Source organism: Camelus ferus, chromosome 1 (genome assembly GCF_009834535.1).
Source record: "Camelus ferus isolate YT-003-E chromosome 1, BCGSAC_Cfer_1.0, whole genome shotgun sequence".
NCBI classification, from domain to species: Eukaryota; Metazoa; Chordata; class Mammalia; order Artiodactyla; family Camelidae; genus Camelus; species Camelus ferus.
In genome coordinates, this window is record NC_045696.1 from 56408490 (window position 1) to 56433727 (window position 25238).

General features: G+C 39.7%; 1 protein-coding gene across 3 annotated transcripts in view; it reads right to left on the reverse strand.

The window, feature by feature from the left end:
* The window catches only part of GPR156 (G protein-coupled receptor 156), a 102061-nt gene extending 77071 nt beyond the window's left edge, over positions 1-24990 (reverse strand). For 2 of the 3 annotated variants that reach the window (XM_032480008.1, XM_032479995.1), the window contains exon 1: positions 24807-24990. The gene's annotated coding sequence lies outside the window, so the exon portion shown is untranslated. Of the gene's footprint in view, positions 1-24715 lie in introns of all 3 variants that reach the window. The other variant, XM_032479999.1, reaches the window with a different exon arrangement.
* Between the last annotated feature and the right edge of the window lie 248 nt (positions 24991-25238).

A 25238-nucleotide genomic window follows, 5' to 3' on the forward strand; every position in this document is an offset into this window, starting at 1 on the left:
ACTTTCATGGTTTCTGAATAATCATCCCCAGGACCCTGGAGCAGGGCCCGTGCAGGGAATCTTGATTCACTGGAGGGAAGAGCAGGGGGAGGAGACATGGCTGCTCCAAACACATCCCTCTTGGGGGATTTCAGAAGCAGAAGGGAAACACTGGGTGCCCCCTGGCAGGGATGGGAGGTAGGCAGGGTTGAGGAGGAAGAAGAGTAGACTTGACTCACTCCTTTAGTCTAGTGTGAGTCTCAGAGAAAACAAATCTCTGGGATCCCTGGCTCTGTATTCATTCTTGGACTATATCACCATTCTCCCTTAATCCCTCTACTCCAAAGCCTCTGCTTTCCAGTTTCCCAGCCCACAGTCAGTGATCTTTTCATAAGCTGGAAAACATTTTTGCTTAACATTACAGAAGACTATACTTAACCTTTTAATTCCATATTTTTTTGTACTTTTCTTCTACTAAACCTGATTTCTCCCTTTGCTAACAGTGTTCACAATTTTTTCTGGCTGCTTGATAGAATTAAAGTGAATCAGACTGGCTGTTGGATTGGGTCCCCTATAGAATCTGGGCAACAGTGCTGTAAGCAGTAGGCATACTGTAAACAGTAGGTCAACTGAATGCAGAGCACACGCTGGGCCCCTGGGCCAATTCAGCCCTTCATCCCAATACATGGGGTCTGGCTTCACTTCACATATCCCAGGACCATTGGGTATAATGAGTAGCCAGTAATGGACAAAACTGAGACTGAATTTTAAGTCTCATCTCCATCATTTTCTATTTGTGGCACCTTAAGTTAGTCACTTAACTTCTCCAATTCTTAGCTGCCTCCTGAAATGAAGATAATACTATCCATACCTCACAGGTTTTGTTGATGATTAAATCATATTATGTCTAGGATGAAGGCAAATATAATACACTAAATCATCAATAAATATTGGCTTCTTTCATTTCCACAGTAAAGAAGGGTCTTCTATACAGAAGACTTGGGTCACATAACCAACATTATTCATCTTGTTTCTCTTAAGTTTCTAATAGAATCCAAAGTTCTAAATTATTGTTTCTTCTAACATGAAGAGTAATGACCTTTTTGCGAGGGCAGTTGTGGTCATTAGGTTTATTTATTTATTTATTTTAATGGGGGTACTGCGGATTGAACCCATGACCTTGTGGATGGTAAGCATGAACTCTACCACTGAGCTATACTGTACCCCCCAAGAGTAATGATCTTTATACAGTATTTAAAATCAAATTTTGAAAGAATAATGAATTACAGATTCCCGATGGCAGAGGCCATGTTCATTAATGCAGGAAATATTGATTGATCAACTATTATGTGCTGGTCACTGTGCTGAGAGCTAGGGATGCAGCAGGGAATAAGACAACGCTGTCTTGTTCTAGCACCTAGCACAGAGCCTGGTACACAGCAGTTCATACTTGTTGAAGCGAATCCAGAGATATTAAGAAAACATTGTATAGCATAGGCGTCCTAGACTCCTAGAAACAATACTCAGGACATCTAGATACTCCTATAACTAAGCAGAAACAGGAGGTTTGATTCATAAAGAGGGGCTGGAAAATCCCCCTGACTACTGTGGGAGCATCTCCTGCTTTCAGAGACCTGCCCTGATGTGTTTTGCTGACTCTCTCTATACTTTCAGGTATAAACTGGCACAACCACACAAACTGGGCTGTGAGTCACTACTGCCTTATAGACGGATCTCAGAGACCTATTAACACTCCACACTATTGCCAGGGGCTGGAGTTGGGAATTTAAAAAAAAAAAAAAAGGCAACATACTAACTTCCCTCACCAACTTCCCAGAGTTGTGCTATTACCTAAAAGCACTCAGGTACTATTATGCAAATTATACATGCATGATTTCCATAAAAACCAGTCACAAATATCAATTAGAGCTCATTAATATGCAATAAAATTCTCACTTGAAAACTATTAAGAGCCAAGAATGAATTCCACTTGGCTGCCCTCCTTTAATGAGAACTGCTGTGAAGTGCTCTATGCTATTTCTCATCAGCGAAACAGTAAGGTGTCATGACAGATCAAGCTTCAGGCAACAGAAGGACAAGAGAGAATGATCATTTGAAGGATTCAAAGACTGGTTTTGGACAGGTTGGAAGTTTTATGCTGCTATGGCTAAGACCTCAGTCCAGAACGCAGGCTGAGTGAATTCATTAATCTACCTTGCAAATGGAGCCATGGTGATACAGATCACTGCTTTAAAGGATGTTTGTAAGGGGGCCACACCGCTGGAAAAAGGTAAATAAAACCGATCCTGAGGTCGGTTTGTTCAGGAAAATGAATGTTCTACTCCCCAAAAGAAGCAGAGATCTGAGGCCCTTGGAATTAATGGGACTCACCCTCTAAAAGCCTTCTGGTCAGGATTTTTATGACTGAATTTATATGCTGTGTCACTGAGTTCCAGTTTCATCTGGCCATTGGATTTCTCTCAACTGTTGTTCAGTGTGGTTGTGCAATCCAAGACACTTGTGCAAGAGTGATTCAGGCTCTTTGAGGATAAAGAGATGGAAAATATAAGCTATCAACACTACACTCTTCATTCTGCAGCCATTTCCTTATCAAAATGGCTTAAACTTGGCCAGGTAGAGAATAGGCTTTTCTAAGTATAGTTTAACCCAGCGGTTATCAAACTTTAGTGTACATAAGAATCCCTGGAGAGCTCCCTGAAAACACTGATTACAGGCCCTCACCACCAGAGTTTCTGATTCAGTAGGGCTGGAGAATTTGCCTTTCTAGTAAGTTCCCAGGTGATACTGCAGCTGTTGATCTGGGAATCAATCACACCATGAGAACCAAAGTCTAGCTTAAGGAAGTAGAAAACTTTCATTAGAGTTTCAACCACACAATCCTTGGAATAACCTTTAACTTGTTACTCCAAGCTACTGTGAGGAGGCTCATGCACAAATATATAGATCAAGTCATTTGAATCACTCACTAGAAATTAATTTCAGGGAAATACTATTGAGAAATTAGACACCTAGAATAGCACTCAGTTTTTTCATTAGTCAAACCATGATTCTCCAATGTTTGTTTGGACATGAGATGCTTATCAGTTATTGACCCTCTCCTGAAAAACATGCAAACATCTAATACTTTACATACAAAATCAGGGGACGGGATCACAGGCCATCGATCAACCTCCATAAACTTACGAAACACAAAACCCATTCATGACGCGTGAGAAGGCTCATTTCAAAACACAACTCAAGTGAAACCAGGGATAAAAAAAAATTAAGTTTTTCTTTATATTATTCTCATAAAACAAATATTTATTTATGGCTACCCACAAATAAAGCATGGTGCATTAAAATGACAAATAAAATTAAATTAAAATTTAATTCAAATTTTAATAGTCCTTTTAAAATGTTTTTTCTTTAGTATAATAACCTTTGTCTTTTAATTGGAGTAGTTTATTCTTAAGCTAATTATGGACATACATGAGTTTAAATCTCTTTGTTACTATTTGTTTTATTTTTCAAATCTATTCTACATTCTTTTCCTCATATTTAAAAAATTTTTTGTATTTTGTATTTTATACCATTTTCCTATCAGCTTTTGAAAAAACAGCTTTTTTGAGCTATAAATTACATACAATAAACCACATGTATACATTTGATAAGTTTTGACATATGCATACCCTGTAAAACCATTCTTTCATTCAAAATAATGAACTGGTAGTGACAGTCCTCCAACTTTCTTCCTTCTTTTAAAGTTGTTTTGGCTATTCTAGATACTACCATGAATTTTAAAATGAGGTTATCATTTCTATAAGAAAGTCATCTGGGATTTTGATTGGGACTGAACTGAATCTATAGATCATTTAGGAGAGAATTAATGTCTTAACAGTACTGAATCTTTTAACCCATTTGTCTTTCAGCTAAGCTGCTATAACAAAATACCATAGACTAGGTGGCTTATAAGCAACAGAAATTTATTTCTCAAAGTTCTGGAGGTTGGAAGTCCAAGATCATGGTATCAACATGATCATGTTCTGGAGAGAGCCCCCTTTCTGTTTGCTGATAGCTGACTTCTTGCTGTATCCTCACATGCTGGAAAGAGAGCTACCTAGCTCTCTGCCCTCTTCTTATAAGGGCACTAATCCCATTCTTGAGGGCTACCCTCATGATCTAATCACCTCCCAAAGGCCTTGTCTCCAAATACCACCACATTGAGAACTAGATTTCAACACATAAAGTTTGGAGAGGACACAAACTTTCAATCCATAGCATCTATGAACAAGGTATACCTCTCCATTAAATAGCAGAGATAAAGGTCTTCTTTAATTTCTCTCTATAATGTTTTATAGTTTTCAGTGTATAGTTCTTGCACAATTTTTATCAGATTTATCCCTGAGTATTTCATATTTTTTGATGCTATTATAATTTTTTTAAGATCCTAATTTCAGTATATATATATATATATATATATACACACACACACACACACACGCACAATTGACGTTTGTATATTGATATTGTATTTTGCAACCATGTTCAGCTCATTCATTAATTCTAGTAGCTCTTTTGTAGATTCTATTTAGTGTTCTATATAGACGATCAGGTCATTTGCAAATAAAGACAGTTTTACTTCTTCCTGTCCAATCTGGATGCTTTTCATTTATTTTTCTTTAGCTTATTCCTCTGGCTAGGACCTCCAGGGCAATGTTGAATAGAATTGCTGACAGTAGCTATCTTTGTCTCATTCTTCATCTTAGGGGAAAAGACTTCGGTCATTTACCATCAAATATGATGTTAGATGCAAATGTTCCATAGATTCCCTTTATCAGGTTAAGGAAATTCTCTTCTGGTTTGCTAAGACTTTTTCTTTAATAAACCTGGTTGTTCACATTCCATAATTATTGAATAAACTTTGATAGTTTTTGTCTTTCAAGGGATTTGTTCATTCCATCTAAATTGATGGAATTATTGGAATAAAATTGTTTATAATATCAATAGAATTTGTAGTGTTGTTACCTCTTTAATTCATGGTATTAGTAAATTGTGTCTGCTCTCTTTTTATCCTGATCAGTCTGATGAGAAGCTCATTGATTTTATTGATATTCTCAATAAATCAGCATCCACTTTGATCTTCTCTGCTTTTTTGTGTCACCTATTTTAAGATTTCTGCTGATTATTTCCTTTCTTCTGCTTACTTTGGGTCTCATTTTCTCTTTTTTTGGTTCTAGTTTCTTAGGATGGAAGCTGAGGACACTGATTTAAGACTTTTCTTCTTATAAGCTCTTAGCACTATAAATTTCCACCTAAGTACAGGCATACCTCAGAGATACTGTGAGTTTAGTTCCAGACCACCACAATAAAGTGAATATGGCAATAAAGTGAGTCACATAAATTTTCTGGTTTCCCAGCACATATAAAAGTTACATATTATACTACACTGTAGTCTATTAAGTGTGCAATAGCATTATGTCTAAAAAACCAATGCATGTACCTTAATTAAAAAATATTTTATTGCTAAAAAATGCTAACCATCATCTGAAACTTTAGCAAGATGCAATCTTTCTGCAATAGTAACATCAAATACCACTGATCACAGATCACCATTACAAAAATAATAATAATGAAAAAGTTTGAAATATTACAAGAATTACCAAAATGTGACACAGAGACATAAAGTGAGCAAATGCTGTTGGAGAAACAGCACCAACAGACTTGTTCAATGCAGGGTTGTCACAAAACTTCCATTTGTAAAAAACTCAGTATTTGCAAAGTGCAAAAAAATGAGGTATGCCTATACTCCTTTTGATATGTAACTTTTCACTTGCATTCAGTCTAAACTAATTTCTCATTTCCTTTTTGATTTCTTCTTTGCTTTATGAGCTATTTTGAAGTATATTGTTTAGTTTCCAAATGTTTGAAGATTTCTATGATTGATTTCTTACTTAGTTTTATTGTGGTCAAGAACACACTTTGTATGATTTGAATCTTTTTAACTATATTGAAACTTGTTCTGCAGCCTAGAATATGGTCTATCTTGATAAACGTTCCATGTGCACTTTAAAGGAATGTATACTTTGCTGTCAATGGGTAAAATGCTCTATATAGATCAGTGAGGTCAAGCTGATTATGTTGGTTCCTTCTATATCTTTTTTTGGGGGGATTTTTTTTTTTATTTAAGTGTAGTCAGTTTACAATGTTGTGTCAATTTCTGGTGTATAGCATAATGCTTCAGTCATACATGAACATACATATATTCATTTTCATATTCTTTTTCACCATAAGTTACCACAGGATATTAAATATAGTTCCCTGTGCTATCCAGTATGAACTTGTTGTTTATTGGATTTCGGGAGAAACCTCCTGTATTTTGAAACGAGAGACACTCTGCCAGAGTTCAGTAGGTGTTCTGTGTGATTCAGTGGGCTTGTAGATGTAATTCTTGATGTATTTGTGGGAGAGGGCAAGCTGTGAGTCTCTCTACTCCACCATCTTGGCACCTCCCTGACCCCTTCTTCTGTATCTTTAATTATTTTCTGTCTTTTTGTTACATCCACCACTGAGAGAAAGTTAATGAAATTTTGGACTACAATTATGAATTTGTCTATTTCTCCTCAAAGTCAGTATCATTTCTATTTCCTATATTTTGAAGTTCTATTATTAGCTGCATAAATGTTTAGTATTGTTACAGCCTAATGACTTGATTACTTTATCATTAAGAAATTATTTTCTTCATCCATGGTAATACTCTTTGCTCTGTGATCTACTTTATCTGATACTAGTATTGCTACTCAGCTATATTTTGATTATTATTAATATGCTTAAAATTTTCCATTCTTTTCCTTTAATTTATTTGTGCCTTGATACGTAAAGTCTGTTTCTTATACATAGTATATAATTGACTTTCCTTAGAGGGGAGGGTATAGCTCACTAGTAGAGCGCATATGTAACATGAACTAGGTTCTGGGTTCAATCCCCAGTACCAACAGTTAAAATAAACAGATGTATAAATAAACCTATCTACCTCCTCCCCCTCCAAAAACAAAGTTTAAAAAATTGACTTTCCTTTTTAATCCTATCTGGCAATTTCTGTCTTTTACCTGAGGTATTGAGATCCTTTATATCTAAAGTAGTTTTTGGTATATTATCTATATTTTTAGGTTTAAACATATAATATTGCTATTGTTTTTAAATTTATCTCCTCCCTTGTTTCCCCTTCTCTCCTTTTCTGTCTTCTTTTAGGTAAATTGAGTATTTTTATGATTCCACTTCATCTCTCTTTTGGCTTATTAGCTATACTTCTTTTCTGTGACTGTTTTTGTTTATAGATATATCCTTAACCTATCACAGTCTCCCCTCAAGTGGTATCATATCACTTCACATGTAGTATAAGAACCTGACCAAAATATACTTCTATGCCTCCACTACCAGCCTCTGTACTGTCATTGGCATATATTTTCTCTTACATATGTTATAAACCTCAAAATACCTTGTTTTTATTTTTCTTTAAACTGTCAATTATACTTACAAGAGGTTTAAATAATAACAAAAATCTTGTATGCTTCCCCATCTAGTTACCCTATCTGGTGCTCTTCCTTTTTTTGTATATATCCATATTTCCTACTGGTATCCTTTTTCTCCTGCTGGAAGCACTTCCTTTGACATTTCTTGCAGTCCACATCTGCCAGTAATGAATTCTTTCAGCTTTTATATATCTGAGAAAGTCTTTTGCCTTTGTTTTGAAAGATATTTTCACTGGGCATAGAATTCTAGGTTGAAGGGTTTTGTTTTATTTTTCTAGTACTTAAAAAATGCTGCTCCATTGCCTTTTTGCTTGCATTTTTTTTCCTGATGAAGTCTGTGAAAACTCTGCCATTCTTATCTTTGTTCCTCTTATGTAATGTGTTTTTCCCTCTGGCCGCTTGAAGATTTTCAGTTTATCACTGACTTTGAGCAATCAGATTATGATGACACATCTGGTGGATTTTTTTTTAAGAGCTTGTTGAACTTCTTGGATCTGTGAGTCTACAGTTTTCATCGAAGTCAAAAATGTTTCACCCATTATCTCTTCAAATATTTTTCTGTGCCATCCCTTGGGGCATTCCAATTACATATATATTAGTTTCTTATTACTCTAAACATTCTTGAACACTTTTCTGGGATGCAGTTAAATTAGTTGGGAATACTTTGGTACATTTGGGTTTTATTTTAAGATATCAGTCAGGATCAGAGCAGTGTTCAATCCAGGACTAATTTTTCCCCACTACTAAGTCATGATGACGTTTCAGAGCACACTACCCAATATTCCATGAATTATGTGCTTTTCCAGTCTGACCAGTGGGAACAGGCACTATTCCCCACCCTATGTGATTAGCAAGTATTGATCCCTCTAATCCTTTTGAATGGTTCTTTTTCCTTCCCTAGGTAGCTTCCTCACAACCATGTGCTGATAAGTACTCAGCTTAAAATTTGAGATGTACTCTGTGAGAATCTCTGAAGTTCTCTCTGTGCAGTTCTGTCCTCTCCAACAGTCTGTCCTGGAAAATTCCAGCTGCCTCAGTCTCCCTATACTTGACACTGTCTTCTCATCTCAGGGAGTCTACATTCTCCCTTTTTTGCACCATATTCTAGAGTGTATCGTGGTATGCCTCCTTTTTTTGTTTTATTTCACTGAATATCAGAAACCACACATTAAAAATATAGAAGCTCTAGATCATTTTCTCTTTTCCAAAGTACATGTTTTTGGATCTTGTCAAGATGGCAGAGTAGAAGGAACTTGAGCTCACCTCGTCTCATGAACACAACAAAACCACAACTGACAGCTAAACAACCATCGATAAAAAAAGACTAGAACCTACCAGAAAAGATCTTCTACAACTGGAGACATAAAGAGGGAACCAAAGTGGGAGGGTTGTAGGGGTGCACTTGCCATTATAAACGGGTCCTGTACCCAGCTGGTGAACAATTATATTGTGGAGGTTCTCCCATGGGAGTGAGAGTTCTAAGCCCCACATCAGGCTTTGAAGGCCAGTGGGGCTTAATTGCAGGAGCATCAAAGGACTGGGGAAACAGATTTCACTCTTAAGGAGCACACACAAAATCTTATGTGTACCGAGACCAAAAGCCAAAGCAGTGATTTCACAGGCGCCTGGGCCAGACCTGCCTGCTGGTCTTGGAAGGTCTCCTGAGGAGGTGGGTGGAGGGGGGCGGCTGTAGCTCACCCTGGGGACATAAAAGCTGGTGGCGGGAGTATTCATCTGCATAAGCTCTCCTGGAGGCTGACATCTTGTTTGGGTCATTAGCACCAACACCTGGCCCCACCCAACAGCCTATAGGCTTAAAAGCTGGGACATGTCAGGGCAAACAACTAACTGGGTGGGAATACATCCCCACCCATCAGCAGAAAGGCCACCTAAAAACTGAGCTCACAGCCACCTCTAGGCATGCCCCTAGGGGTGCCTACCAAAGGGCCAGGACCCAGCTCCACCCACCAGTGGACAGGCACTGGCTCCTCCCACCAGAGAGCCTGCACAATCCTCTAGACTAGCATCACCCATGGTGGGGGGGAGGGGGGGAGATACCAGAAGCAAGAAAACTATCACCCCACAGCTTGCGGAGCCAAATCTGTAAACTCAGGCCAGACCTCTACCCTGCAACCAGCGAGCTCCTGGCCCTTGGGTGAGTACACTGCTGGGAGTGCACTGCTGGGACACATAGGACATCCCCTACAGAAGGACACTTCTCCAAGGTCAAGAAACATAACTAACCCACCACATAATAAAAATACAAACAGAAATTTAGACAAAATGAGGTGGCAGAGAAATATGTTCCAGACAGAAAACAAGATACAACCTCAGAAGAACTAAGTGAAGTGGAGATAGGCAATCTACCCGAGAAAGAGTTCAGAGTAGTGATAGTAAAGATGATCCAAGAACTCTGGAGAAGAATGAATACACAGAGCAAGAAGTTAGAAGTTTTTAACAAAGAGCTAAAAAGTATAAAGAACAACCAAACACAGTTGAAGACTACAATAAGTTAAATGAAAAATAACTAGAAGGAATCAATACTAGAATAAATGGATCAGTGGGCTTGAAGATAGAGTAGTGGAAATCACTGCCACATAACAGAAAAAAGAAGAAAGAATGAAAAGAAATGAGAACAACTCAAGAGACCTCTAGGACATTATTAAGTGCACTAACATTTATAGGAGTCCCAGAGGGAGAAGACAGAAAGGATCTGAGAAAATATTTGAAGAGATATTAATTGAGAACTTCCCTAACATGGGAAAGGAAATAGTCAGCCAAGTTCAGGAAGTGCAGAGAGTCCCACATAAAATTAACCCAAAGAGGAGCACACCAAGGTACACAGTAATCAAATTGACAAAAATTAAAGATAAGGAGAAAGTATTAAAAGCAACAAGAGAAAATCAACAAGTAACATACAAGGGAACTTCCATAAGATTATTAGCTGATTTTTTCCCCAGAAACTCTGCAAACCAGAAAGGAGTGGCATGATATATTAAAAGTGATGAAAGGGAAAAACCTACAACCAAGAATACTCTACCCAGCAAGGCTCTCATTCAGATTTGATGGAGAAATCAAAAACTTTACAGATAAGCAAAAGCTAAAAGAATTCAGCACCACCAAACCAGCTTTACAACAAATGCTAAAGGAACTTCTCTAGGTGGAAAAAAGGCCACAACTAGAAACAAGAAAATTATGAAATGGAAAAGCTCACTGGTAAAGGCAAACATACAGTAAAGGTAGGAAATCATCCACACACAAACTAATACCGAAGTTAAAAGACAAAAGTAGTAAAATCATCTGTATCCACAATAAGCAGTTAAAGGATACACAAAACAATTAGAATAAAATATATCAAAACCAGTAATCATGAGGAGAAAAAAGTACGAATGCAGGGTATTTAAAAATGCATTTGAAATTAAGAGATCAGCAACTTAAAACAATCATGTATATATACAGACTTCTATACTAAAACCTCACAAACTGCAAGCCAAAAATCTATAATAAACACACACACACAAAAGAAAGAGGAATCCAAACATAATGCTAAAGATAGCCATCAAATCACAAGAGAAAAGAACACAAGGGGGGAAAAAGACCTACAAAAACAAACTCAAAACAATTAACAAAATGGCAATAAAGATATACATATCAATAATTACATTAAATGTAAACAGATTAAATACTCCAACCAAAAGACATAGCCCGGCTGAATGGATACAAAAATTAGACCTGTATATATGCTCTCTATAGCCCTCTATATATATATACATACAGACTGACAGTGAGGGGATGGAAAAAGGTATTCCATGCAAATGGATACCAAAAGAAAGCTGGAGTAGCAATAGTTATATCAGACAAAATAGACTTTAAAATAAAAACTGTTATAAAAGACAAAGAAGGATACTACATAATGATCAAGGATGATCAAGGAATCAATCCAAGAAGAGTAACAACTGTAAATATATATGCACCCAACATAGGAGCACCAAAATAAAGCAAACATATTCTTTTTTAGGGGGGGAGATAATTAGGTTTACTTGTTTTTTTTTTTTAATTTATATATATTTTTATTGAAGTACAATCAGTTTACAATGTTGTGTCAATTTATGGTGTACAGCACAATATTTCAGCCATATAGGAACATACATATATTCATTTTCATATTCTTTTTCACCATAACTTACTACAAGATATTGAATGTAGTTCTCTGTGGTATACAGTATAAACTTATTTATCAATTTATATATAGTAGTTAGTATCTGCAAATCTCAAACTCTTAATTTATCCCTTCCCATCCCCTTCTCCCCCTGGTAATGATAAGTTTGTTTTCTATGTCTGTGAGTCTGTTTCTGTTTTGTTAATAAGTTTGTTTGTCTTTTTTTTTAGATTTCACATATAAGTTATCTCATATGGTATTTTTATTTCCCTTTCTGGATTACCTCACTTAGAATGACATTCTCCAGGTCTATCCATGCTGCTGCAAATTGCATTATTTTATTATTTTTTATGGCTGAGTAGAATTTATTTTTAGAAGAGGTACTGGGGATTGAACCACTTGAGCTATACCCTACCCTTAATCAAACAAACATTAACAGAAATAAAAGGGAGAACTTGACAGTAACACAGTAATAGTGGGGGACCTTAACACCTCCCTTACATCAATGGACAGATCATCCAGACAGAAAATCAATAAGGAAACACAGGCTTTAAATAACAAATTAGACCAGATGGACTAAACTGATACTTACAGAGCATTCCATCTTGAAGCAGAATATATATATCCTTATATATTCTTCTCAAGTGTACCTAAAACATTCTCCAGGATATATCATGTGCTGGGCCGCAAAGCAAGCCTCAGTAAACTTAAGAAAATTGAAATCATGTCAAGTATCTTTTCCAACCACAACACTATGAGATTAGAAATCAATTACAAGAAAAAACTGCAAAAAAACCCCACAATCACTAAAGAAATCAAAAAGGAAATTCAAAAAATACATAGAGACAAATGAAAATGAAAACACAATGATCCAAAACCTATGGGACACAGCAAAACCAGTTCTAAGGGAGAAGTTTAGAGTAATACAAGCTTACTACAGGAAACAAGAAAAATCTGAAATAAAGAACCTAACCTTACACCTAAAGCAACTACAGAAAGAAGAACAAACAAACCCCAAAGTTAACATAAGGAAAAAACCATAAAGATCAGAGCAGAAATAAATGACACTAAAAAAAAAAAAAAAAATTGAAAAGATCAATATAAAACTAAAAGCTGGTTCATTGAAAAGATAAACAAAATTGATAATCTTAAGCCAGACTCATCAAGAAAAAAAGGGAGAGGGCCTAAATCAATAAAAACAAAAACAAAAAAAGGAGAAGTTACAACTGACACTACAGAAATACAAAGGACCATAAGAGGCTATTATGAGCAACTACAGGCCAATAAAATGGACAACCTAGAAAAAAATGGATAAATTCTTAGAAAGGTACAATCTCCCAAGACTGAACCAGGAAGAGAGAGAAAATACAAACAGACCAATTACCAGTACTGAAATCAAATCAGTAATTAAAAACCTCCCAACAAACAAAAGTCCAGGACCAGATGGCTTCAATGGTGAATTCTACCAAACATTTAGAGAAGAGTTAACACCTATCCTTCTGAAACCATTCCAAATAATTGCAGAGGAAGGAACACTCATTCTATGAGACCACAATCACCGTGATATCAAAACCAGACAAAGATATCATAAAAGGAGAACATTAGAGGCCAATATCACTGATGAATATAGATGTAAAATCTCAACAAAATATTAGCAAACTGAATCCAACAATATAGTAAAAGGATAACATACTATGGTCAAGTGGGATTTATCCCAGGGATGCAAGGACCTTTCAATATCCACAAATCAATCAATGTGATATACCACATTAACCAACTGAAGAAAAACCATATGATCAACTCAATAGACAGAGAAAAAGCTTTGGATAAAATTCAACATCCATTTATGATATAAACTCTTCAGAAAGTGGGCTTAGAAGGAACATATCTCAACATAATAAAAACATTATATGACAAACCCATATGTAACATCATACTCAATGGTGAAAAACTGAATTTCTCCTAAGATCAGGAACAAGACAAGGATGCTCACTTCCTCCACTTCTGTTCAACTTAGTTTTGGCAGTGCTAGCTACAGCAATCAGAGAAGAAAATGAAGTTTAAAAAATTTAAATAGGAAAAGGAGTAAAACTGTCACTGTGTCAAGATGACATGATACTATACACAGAAAATCCTAAAGAGACTAACAGAAAACTATGAGAGCTCATCAATGAATTTGATAAAGTTGCTGGATACAAAATTAATACACAAAAAAACTGTTGCATTTCTATACACTAACAACAAAATATCAGAAAGAGAAATTAAGGAAACAATCCCATTTACCATTGCTTCAAAAAGAATAAAATATCTAGCAATAAACCTACCAAAAGAGGCAAAAGACCTGTGCTCTGAAAATTATAAGATGCTGATAAAAAAAAATGAAGGTGACAGAAACAGATAGAAAGATATACCATGTTCTTGGATCGGAAGAATAAATATTAAAATAAATACCAATGCAATCTACAGATTCAATGCAATTCCTATCAAAAATGGCCTTTTTCACAGAACTAGAACAAGTAATTTTAAAATTTGTATGGGAACACGAAAGACCTCAAATAGCCAAAACAATCTTGAGAAAAAAGAACAGAGCTGGAGGAATCATCCACCCCGACTTCAGACCATACTACAGAGCTACAGTGATCAAAACAGCATGGTAGTGGCACAAAAAAACAGATCAACGGAACAGGATAGAAAATCCAGAAATAAATCCATGCACGTATGGTCAATTAATCTAAGACAAAGGAGACAAGAATATATGATGGAGAAAAGACAATCTCTTCAATAAGTGGTGCTGGGAATACTGGACAGCTACAAGTAAAAGAATGAAATTAGAACATTCTCTAACACTGTATACAAAAATAAACTCAAAGTGGATTAAAGACCTAAATGTGTGACTGGATACTATAAAACTCCTAGAGGAAAACATAGGCAGAACACTTTTTAACATAACATTTTTTTGGGATCTATCTCCTAGAGTACAGGAAATAAAAGCAAAAATAAACAAATGGGACCTAATTAAACTTAAAAGCTTTCACACAGCAAACGATACCATCAACATACTGAAAAGTCAATCTACTAAATGAGAGGAAATATTTTCAAATAATATGACTGATAAGGGATTAATATCCAACATATATAAATAGCTCATACAACTCAACATCAAAAAAGACAAACAGCTCGATTTAAAAATGGGCAGATACACAGGGAACTATATTCAATATCTTGTAGTAACTTATGGTGAAAAAGAATATGAAAATGAATATATGTATGTTCCTATATGACTGAGCATTGTGCTATAAACCAGAAATTGACACAACATTGTAAACGGACTATACTTTGTTAAAAAATATATTATAAATAGATAAATAAATATTTTTTAAATGGGCAGAAAGACTCTTTGGCTTTTTTACCTCTTGGTCTGTGCTACTTATAAATTGGTGAATGACTTGTAAGGAAAATATCTCAAATTTATTGGGCTGATTCCTCTGTGCCTCTTTCCTTTCCATGATCATGGTCGCTCATGTTCCGACTCATTTAGTATCCTTGAATTCCCTTTTTCCCCTTCTCAGTCCTATCAGGCTACAGAATGTTCTGCTCAGCTTCTCTGACTCTAAGCAGCTGGTTTTTGCCTGGCTTCTTAGCTTCTCCTCACATGCTACTTAATAAATGGTAAATGTCTCAAGGAAAAATACAACCTAGAATGTGGGGCACTCAATAAATTTCTCTTCTTTCTGAGGTCTTAGCTCTCAAGCCCTGGCTATCTTTTATGCCTTCAAATAGATTTCTGAAATCCAGCTTTTCTAGATGTCTCCTCTGGGAGCAATGGTCTACTACCAGGTAATCCATTATGTCCAGAGGCAGATGCTTAATGTCTTGTAATATGTTTAACCTTCAATTTTTTTTTACTGACAAGACCAAACTCTTAAAGATAATCTTCACAGACACAAATCACAGTGCAAACAGTATAAGACGTAACTATCTTTACTATTAACTATGAGACCATCTAAGATACATTATAGAATGCCTAAGTTGTAAGAGACAAACTTTACAGGAATTGGTTTAACTATCAGTATTACTCTGTTAGTGCATATTTGGAAATTAAAAGTTTATGTAAAATGATGTATTAACAGAAAAGAAGATACTATTCTTCAGGTTTATATACCTCCAAACCAAAGTTAAAATTTCTCCTTAGAAATCAGTCACAGTGACTTCTCTCCTGGTTTTCTTTTCTTCTCTTAGTTTTCAATCTAGGACACAAAAATCCATCTGAAAGCTACCGAGTAAAAAATGCAGCATGTGTTACAGAAGCCAGCAGCAAAATGTCTGCCACAAGACTTCATAATTTTGTTGCCTCTGCTTCTAATGTTTGCATTCTGAACACAGAATCACAACTGGGTTTCTAATACAGATTAGAGATCATAGATTTCCACAGAGTGTCCATAAGCTCACAGGCCCACTGGTCACTGAGCAGCCTTCAGGTAAGGATTTTTAAAATCTCATACACTTCTTGCTACTTTGTCAGTTCACCATTTATTTATATTTCACTTGCTCATACTCACCAGCTTCCCTTAATGCTTCTCTATTTTCTGCAACCCTGGTGTAGTGAGGAATCCCATTCCTCCCCAGTCTTGTGGACTAGACTGAATTTTTATGTGCAAACAAGAGCAAAACTAACAATGAAGCCCAAGTAGTCCTGGGATGCTCACTCCAAATGCCAGATTGGGTAAAATCATTTGTTTAAAAATGTTCGCATCTGTTGCTTGGCACTGATCCTTAAGCTCCAAGACCCCTACCTTCTCAACTAATTATCTTCATGTCAAGTAATCAGTTGTAGTTGATTGACTATATACTCATAAAAATCCCCAAATCCCAAATCCTTCAAAATAGAGGGAAGAGACCGAGATGGAATCAAAGAACTTTTCTCAATCCAGCTATTAAGGAAAGGGCACAACAAAAAACATGCAGAGACAATGCTGTGAGAAAGTACTGAAACAGCCTATTTTCTCTGAAAGCATCCCCTCCACACTGATCACACTGCTCCTGCCACAGATGAAGACCATGTATAATTCCTCAGCATGGAATAAATGAGCAAGGGGAATTGTAAACAGTCTGGCCAACCACAGCAACAGACACAATGCAACCGAGATACGGCAGACCCTGCTCCCCACTGATATAATCCACACTTGGCAAGGATGAGTTCTCACTGCAGGGCACTCCTGCCTAAACACACAGGCTCCCCGGAGAAAGGCGGTGGGAGAGGGGAGAACAAGACAAAGAAGGGAGGGAAGCAACCGCTGCAGGGGAGACCCACAGTCAGCATTAAAATTGTGTGTGTTCCCTTTGACCCAGGAACGCCAATTTGGGGAATTTTCCTTGGAAAATAAAAACCAAAGTGTAAGGATAAATGTAGAATGTTCATTGTGGCATAACTTGTTGTGTAAAACAAAACAAAACAAAACACTGGATGAAAACCCAGAATATCTATAAATACAGAAATAACGGGGAAAATTATGGAACTTCCTGCAAAGCAGTACTAGGTAGCTATTAAAAACAATACATTGGATCAATTATATGTATATATTTGTAAAAAATGTACATAATATAATAAATAAAATGAAACATAGAGTAACTATTATTATATAATTCCATTTACACATGAAATAGAAAATAACTCTACAATGTTTGAACGTAGAAAAGGAGTGAAGTGGTTTTGTCAGGAAGACGGAGGAGAGAAGAGGTGGAGATAGTAACATTTTCTTCATATACTGCTATCTTACTGGACTTGTTATAATGAGTGTATATTACTTTTATAATTTAAAATTAAAATACACTTAAAATATAAAAAGGATTTATTATAGCTGTAGAGTTATTTATTAAGCTGTGGAAGTAATGCCAGACCCCAGAGCTCAGTGGGAGTGTGTAGTTCTCTGGCATTTGCTTTAAATTGATCCTGGTGGGTAGAGGTAGACAACAACTTCTGCTCCTAGAGAGGCCTCACCTCGAGTCCCTCCATTGAAGCCAACTAAAGCACAGACTCGACAGCGCCTCTGGGAATGGCCAGTGGTTGTGGAATGAAAGCTACATCTACCTCTCCAAAGGCTCAGCTGCAGAGCCTCCCAAGGGGCTGCCAGAGCTGGTGAGCAGCCGGCAGAGGTGTGGATGAGAACTGAACAGGCTTTTATCTGGGAAAATCCCGCTACTCCGACCACTAACAGCTTTTGTTGGCTCCTGTTCCATTCTCCTAAGATGAGATGCACAAGACTTGCCCAGCTGCTGCAGGAATCAACACTAAACTCTGTGGGAAAGATGCTGCCACCCAGGTTAAAGTGTTCTGTGTTAGCACCTTGGCAGAAGATTCTTTGAGGACTACTAGAAGCCAGTTGTGGGACTTCCAGTTGTCACCCACATGATGTCATTAAGGCCCTGGAGGTGTGACAGTTGGCTTAATATTTGCAATTTGGTTTCATGCTAATAGAAGCTTCCAGATCTTCAGGGGAGCAATAGATATACAAAATCCAATCACAACAGAAGCTAGCAGCCTGCAAAGAATTAACTTTTCTGTTCATTCATCTTCCAACATCTTTTTTTCTGTTCTTGTACAATCCTCTGTCCTCCATCTGTGCTTCTTCTTTCTCCCTGCTTAATTTCTTTAGTAGATTTCTTACTTAATGTTTTCTTGATTATCATAGAGATGCATGCTTATAATAGCAATTGTGGAAAATATGGATAAATTTAAAAAAGAAAAATAATCATTTATAATCCCACATCTGGTAATATTTAGAAATGATTTCTTGTTATCTTTATACTTTTTTAGAGTAGGTCTACATTTGTGTATCTTTGCAAGTACAGTTGAACTCACGTATATATCTAACATCATGAAAGAATATGAGAGAACGTGATGGAAGTGGGAAAGGGGATTTGGACGGCGTGTTGCTGCTGGTCTCTGCACGGTTGTGGTGTGGCTATGTGTTCTGGTGTGTCGAGCCTATATTAATATTCCTCAGACTGACTGACAACAGCCTTTTCTTTTCCCTTCATGGCTGCCTTGGAAGTCAGCAATATTTGCTGGAAAAGATTCCCATGGGTGGTTATTTGATCTTCCTTCCTCCCAGTTTTTCACTTGCAGATAACTGGATACCTAGCAGGTCACTACTCCCTTCCCTTTCCTGTCTCCTGACATTGTCTCTCCTACTCCCTCTATACTCCAATCTTCTGGGATAACAAACAGCATCCAAAAGCAGGCAGCTGTCATGAGTCAGGGCACAAAAACAGAAATGTACATTTGGAAAAGGCATTCAATTAAGCTTGCAGCCTGTTCACCTGTTCAGGGGAAATATTACAACCAATGTGGCCCTTGGGAGATTCCACTTCATGCAGAAAATAAGGAATATTTTAGATTAGAGCCAAGAAGGCCGTTGTTGGTCTGGAGTTTTGCCCTTTCCCTAGTTAAGACACTGGCATCTGCCTCCTCTCTCAAGATCTCCCCAGTTACCCTTGGAATTCAGGATGGAGAGCTGACAGTGCTGACTGATAGTTCGCCCTTCCAGCACAGGTAGACAGCAATGGGAGGGCCCAGAGCCTTCTTTCCTGGGTGTTCCCAGTGTCACTCTGGAACAGGTGCCCATGGCAGCAAGAAAGCAGTTCCAAACAGCAAGGTCCAGAGCAGAATCGTGAAGTTTCTCTAAGAGGTCCTTCCATGCTCTTTTCTGTCTTCATACTAAGAAACCGCTTGTCCCCATCAGGACTTCAGAACTCTCTGACTAATCTACACGCATGCAAAGTTCCTCGCGGCAGCCCTGAAGACTGAATTCCCCAGGACCATCACTTCCACAATGATCTCTTCCTTATCACAAACATCATCAAGTGGAGATGCTGAGAGGTTTCACACCTCTCGCTCCCTATTTTTCACTACAGAGTTAAAAATAAACATCCTTGGGCACTTTTGAACAGGAATCGTAATCTGAAGGGAGACACGTGGAAGGTGGCCGGCAGTCCGGTCTACAGGTTGTCACTCTGCGTGGCCTCAGCCCTCTGCTGCCAGTTTTCTCTGCAGTCACCATCCAGTAGCCGGGTCGAAGCAGGTCTGAATTCTGCAAAGACGGTCTGCCGGCCTCACTGCCTTGGTCCTCTGTTGCCAGGCAACCTAGCCTGAAGTACACTGACCCAGATTTAGGTTCAGGCGATAAAGGGGTACTTAGACCCTTTCAAATCCCCTCCACTGAGGCAAAGTGGCCATAAAAGAGGTCAGAGGATGCAGCATATGGCCTATCAATTCAGTTTGACTCGGAGCATTCTGAGTGTATGTGTGATAAGGGGCAAGAGGGCGGTTGGTGAGACCTGTTCCTGGTGAGTCCCCGGAGTACACCAAATGGATCTGACCTCCCCTTGTCTACATCCTTCAGAGTAGACTACACAAAGTCTCTAGACTGAGAGAGCACCGAATCCTAACCACTAGACCACCAGGGAGTGTCACAAAATCTCTAGACTGGATTGGACATGGTAGAAAATTCTGGAAGTGCCTTGGACATAAACAGACCTCAAGGCCTTGCTCAGGCTGGATGCACCATCCAAGAATTATTTAAAATTGGACCCAATCTCAGGTCAAAAGTTATGTGGTTCCCTACAACAGAGTGAAGTCCACGCTCTTGGTCCTTTACAAGTTGGCCTTCAGTGCTCCCGCCTTATCTCTCACTGCAAACCTGCCCTGACCCTCCACGCGCCACCTCTTCACCTTACTCAAGCCACACCAGCACTCGGCCCCACCTCGAATGTCTGCTCAACTTACCTGTCTCTCTGGAAATGCCCTTCCACACCACAACTGCCAGTCAAACAACCACATCTCCTTCAGACCTTGACTCAAAAGGCGCTTCTTCCTTGGAAGAAAATAATGATCCCTCTTGAAATAGCTAGTTCTCTACCCTCCACCTGGAAACTCTGGCTAGCCTCCACTCCTTCCCCCATAGTTTCATAGCAGGTGTGATAACTTAATTATAGCAGTCGGCAGAGTTGTCTTATGTAGGCCTTGTCTACATCGGTGTTGAAGGAACTGTGTCCTTTACAAGGCTGATTATTTCATTCATCTATTCGGAATGAACGCACGCCATCTTAATTAATCCCTCCTCACGATGACAAGCTCTTTTGCCCCAGCCCCTCTGGACTCACACCTTCAGGGATACTACATTAACTGTCCCTGCTCTTCTGGAATCATTTTTGTCAGCACAAGCATCTTTCTCCTGACCCAGACACTACTGATACCCATTCTTCTGTGTGCTCACTCTCCCCTATCCCTAGAAAGCAAGGTGCTCTGCAAGGTGGGTTCAGTATCACCAATGTTCTCTGGCCGTATCATCTGTCTCTGTTGGAGCAGCTCATGATTATGACAAGTGTCTCTGAGAAACACCTTGAGAAGTCTGGATGGAAACCAATGCCCCATGGAAACACATAAATATTTTATCAGGCTCTGAACAAGACTCTTGTTCATAAATATTTCAACCCTTCGATGGCAGCATGCTCAGTGGCTGATCAGAGTCAACTTGTGCTGGGATGGGGAGCAGGGAGGAGGAGGGGGACACAGCAGCGGTGGCAGCAGGCACTCTACAGTCTCCTTTACGGATAAGAAGCACTGAAAGTGCACTCGGGGGCTGCCCGATTGGGATGGACACTCATTTTCCAAGTGCCCTCTCTCGGCAGCGGGAGGAGGTCAGCGCTCAGTGGGGCTGTCTACGGAAGGCACTGTGGGGCTGCAGGCGGACTGCCACATCAGTCACCACCCCCATAACCTGCCAGACTTCTCTCAGCACTTGTGGCACAAAGAAGACTTCCAGATAAAGTACACAGGACTTAAAATGAGGCAGAATCTATAGGAATGCTCATGGAAGCTTTATTCAAAATAGCCCCAAATTGGAATCAACCCAAGTGTCCATCAATAAGAGAATGGAGAAATAGATGGTAGATATTCATATGGTGGAATACTATCTTGGAATAAAAGGAAATGAACAAACTGATAGACTCACCCACGTGGATGAATTTCATAGACACTGTGTCCAGCAAAAAGAAGTCAGACACAAAAATATATCCTGTGTGAATGTTGTTTATATGATGTTCAGGAACCAGCAAAACTAATCTATGATAATAGAAATCATAACAAAAGTTGCTCCTGGGAGGTGGGGGTGACTAGCAAGGGGCATGAGGGAAATTTCTGGGACTGAAAGGTCTATATCTTGTTTGGGATGAGGGTTTGTCAAAAATAACCCAGCTTCTGGCACAGGACTCAGCTTCAAAGCACTGTGAGGATACAAGTGGCTACTGAGCTCCAGGATCATCACTCACCTATAAAACATTGATTAACCTGAATTACTTACAAGGACTTCTAGTATTTTACCAAGCATTCTGCAACCCTCATGGCAGGCAAGGTCTTGTTTGTGTCATTTAATTATCTAGTTAATTCAATAATTATTTATTAATTGCTTACAATATGCCAAACATAAACAGAGCCATGGATAAAAAAAAAAATTCTTGTCTTTATGAAACTTACATTTGAGTGGGGGACATGTGGATGATTAACATAGAAACGGACATACTATAAAATGCCAGGTAATGATGAGTGCAGTGAAGACAGCTGAAGCAGGGTCAGAGAACAGGGAGTGACAAAGCACTGTTTTGGATCAGGTGGTCAAGGATGGAGAAAGTAACACTCGAAAAAAGCCCTGAATGAACTAAGGAAAGAAGCAGTGCACATATCTGAGGGAAGAGTGTGCAGGCAGAGAAGAGCAGGGAAGGCGGTAAAGTGAGGGGAGAGTGACAGAATACGTCAAAGAGGCCAGATCGCATAGGGCTTTGGTAGGTCCTGGTAGAGAACTGGATTTTATTACAAGTGTGAGGGATTTTATTCCATTGGAGGATGTTAAGCAGGGGATTGATATAATCCAACTGATGTTTTAACAATGGAAAAAAGGAAGCAATTAAGAGATTTGCCTAAGATTCTTCAGGAAGAGTCAGAGGAGTAAGATCCTATCCCCGCCACCCCCGCCCTCAGAAATGTTAATTTCCTTCACACATCTATTTCTTAACCACCTTCTAATTCAAGCTCTGTCCAGGACCAGATAACATATGCCTGGATTGCAAAATCTGATTTTTATTAACAGTTAACGTCTGAAGATGATTATAAGTTTATAAGAGAGGTAGGTAACTTTTCTGTACGTCTGAAATTTTTCATAATAACATGTCCTTCAACATGTTATAAAAAGAGGTAGGAATGTGCATCATTTATCAAGGTAAAATTCATCAGTAACTGCATATGAATGTTAGGGTTCTCAACACCTTTCTGCAAAATAAATGGTCTAATTTTTAACTAAATGTGGAACATTCTTTTCAGCTTTCAAATCCAACTTGTGGGCCCCAAGTCAGTTCACCTTCCACCGTCTCTGTGGAAGGTCAGAGCCTCAGTGCCTTTCTCCTCTCTCCCTCAGCCCCCACTTACTCTCTGTGAGTAGAAAGAAATGCAAATTCGGGAGAAGGGGAGACTTTTCAGAGATGTTCTCTACAACATCAACCCCATCTGGAAATGGCCCTATAATCAAACAACAAATAAGGAAAGATTAAAACCTTCAGCAGGAAACAAACTGTTAAGCGTCTACTGTCCTCCCCAGAGAACCTCTTTCCCTTCATCATTACTCTCCTACTCTTCTGAGTGCCTCCTGGGCGGGAAGTCTAGGCTGGAAGTTGCTTCATCCCACCTACCTTTGGGCCACAATTCTGCTTCACTAGACTTGGAAATTCTCTATCCCCAGGCTATCATAACTCTGCCTCTGACCAGGCTTAATGCTAGACTTTACTGGGGAACAGGGAGAAGCTAAAAGCTGGAGGCAAAAGAGAAGGGGAAATATAGGGAGCACTCCAGAGACACTGGCAGCCCTGAAGTGGAATTAGGCTGGCAAAATAGGGACCAGAGAGCCACCGTTCCCCTCCCAAAGGATTCTTAACTCAAGCAAAGCCTGCCAAGGCATTTTCTTCTCCAGACTCAAACTACCTTAACAATACATACAAATCACTTCCTCAGCCATTTGTCTCCACACCCTTTTGCTCCAACTGCAGCAAAGGAAGAAGCTGCTGTTTTGCAAGCCTGGCTGCTACTCAGCCTGCAGGGAGGCCTTCTATGCTGCATTTAGCCGTTGGTGGAGAAAAATCAGTTTTCCTTTGCAGGCCTTGCTGCCTCATACAATTGCATCAACAATTTTTCCAGCTTTTAATCCCCATCTCAAAATCTTTCACTTTTACGTGGAGATGCCATAATTTAATGTTACCCTCCATATCCTGGTTCAAAGGACTACACCAGAAAAGACATTTCATTATAGGCTAGGACATAATTTGCCTATTATTCATGCAGGCATGTACCTAAGAAACCAACAAAGGGAAGAGTAAGAGCATGCCAAGACTTCTCGCCCCACAGATTTCTATTCTAAAATGTTAACAACAAAACTCGATTAAAAAAAAACCTCAAGGTTCGGATTCTGCAGTGTCGCATATATACCCAGACACACACTATTCAGACGCCAAGTTCAAACAAGTGGCCTCAAGTTTCCGGATAGAGCCAAGTAGGAGACGAGTGCTCGCCAGGGTACAAGGATGCTGCAGCTCCCGGGAGACTCTCCTTGGCCCAGAACAAGGCAATTCGACAGACCGCGGTGCAATAAAACTCTCGTCAGGACTTCACAATCTCCGTGAGGAAGTCCACCCTATCTACCGCCCTGCACCCCTGGGTGAACGCGCCCCTGCCAGGCAGATGGGACCAGCCTGGCGAGGAGGCTCTCTCCCTGCAGTTCCGTCTGAACAGTCTGTCGCTCATTCAAGCAAACACAACAGCCGCAGCCCCTCTTCCCAACAAACACCAATGCTCTCCTCCCTCTCCTCAGGAAGCTGCCACGGGCATCCCTGCTCAGTGACCTCGGGCTCGCTTCCAGTTTCGAAGGTAGTTTCTTTACCGTTTCCGAAGAAGCAGCCCAGATTCTGAAGAGGAGACAAAGTGCTCCCATTCCTTTCCACTTTGTACCTTAGTGTTTGATGTTTTGTAGACATATCGTGTCCACAGAGAGGTCCCCACAAAATCCCGAATTTGGGACCCTCAAGGGCGCGCTGCTCACCTCACCAGGTCCGGAACCGCCGAGGAGCGCCAACCCCGCGGTGCCCGGGTCTCTCGCGGGTGCGCGGGGCCGGAAGGGACGGGGAGGGGCGGCGGCAGCACAGCGGAGCGCCGCGCCCATCGCCGCGCGGGGAGCAGAGCGCGGAGGCGGCGGGACGGCGGCGCCGGGCTCTGCGGTCTGCGCGGGGCGCGCGGTGCCTGCGGGGCTGCCGCCGGCGGGCCCTGGCGGGGCCGCGCGTCCAGCCCCTCCCTTGGCACCGCCCCGCACGCGGCGCCAGACCGAGCGCTCGGCCGGGAGCGCCCGCAGGCTAGGACGGCTCGGAGCCCCAGGAACCCTGCGCGCCGCGCCCTCCTGCCCGCTCCCGCGTCCGGTCCCCTGGGGCAGCCCGGCCTCCGGCCGCTGGGCTCCCAGACCCCCTCCGTGGGCGCCTTC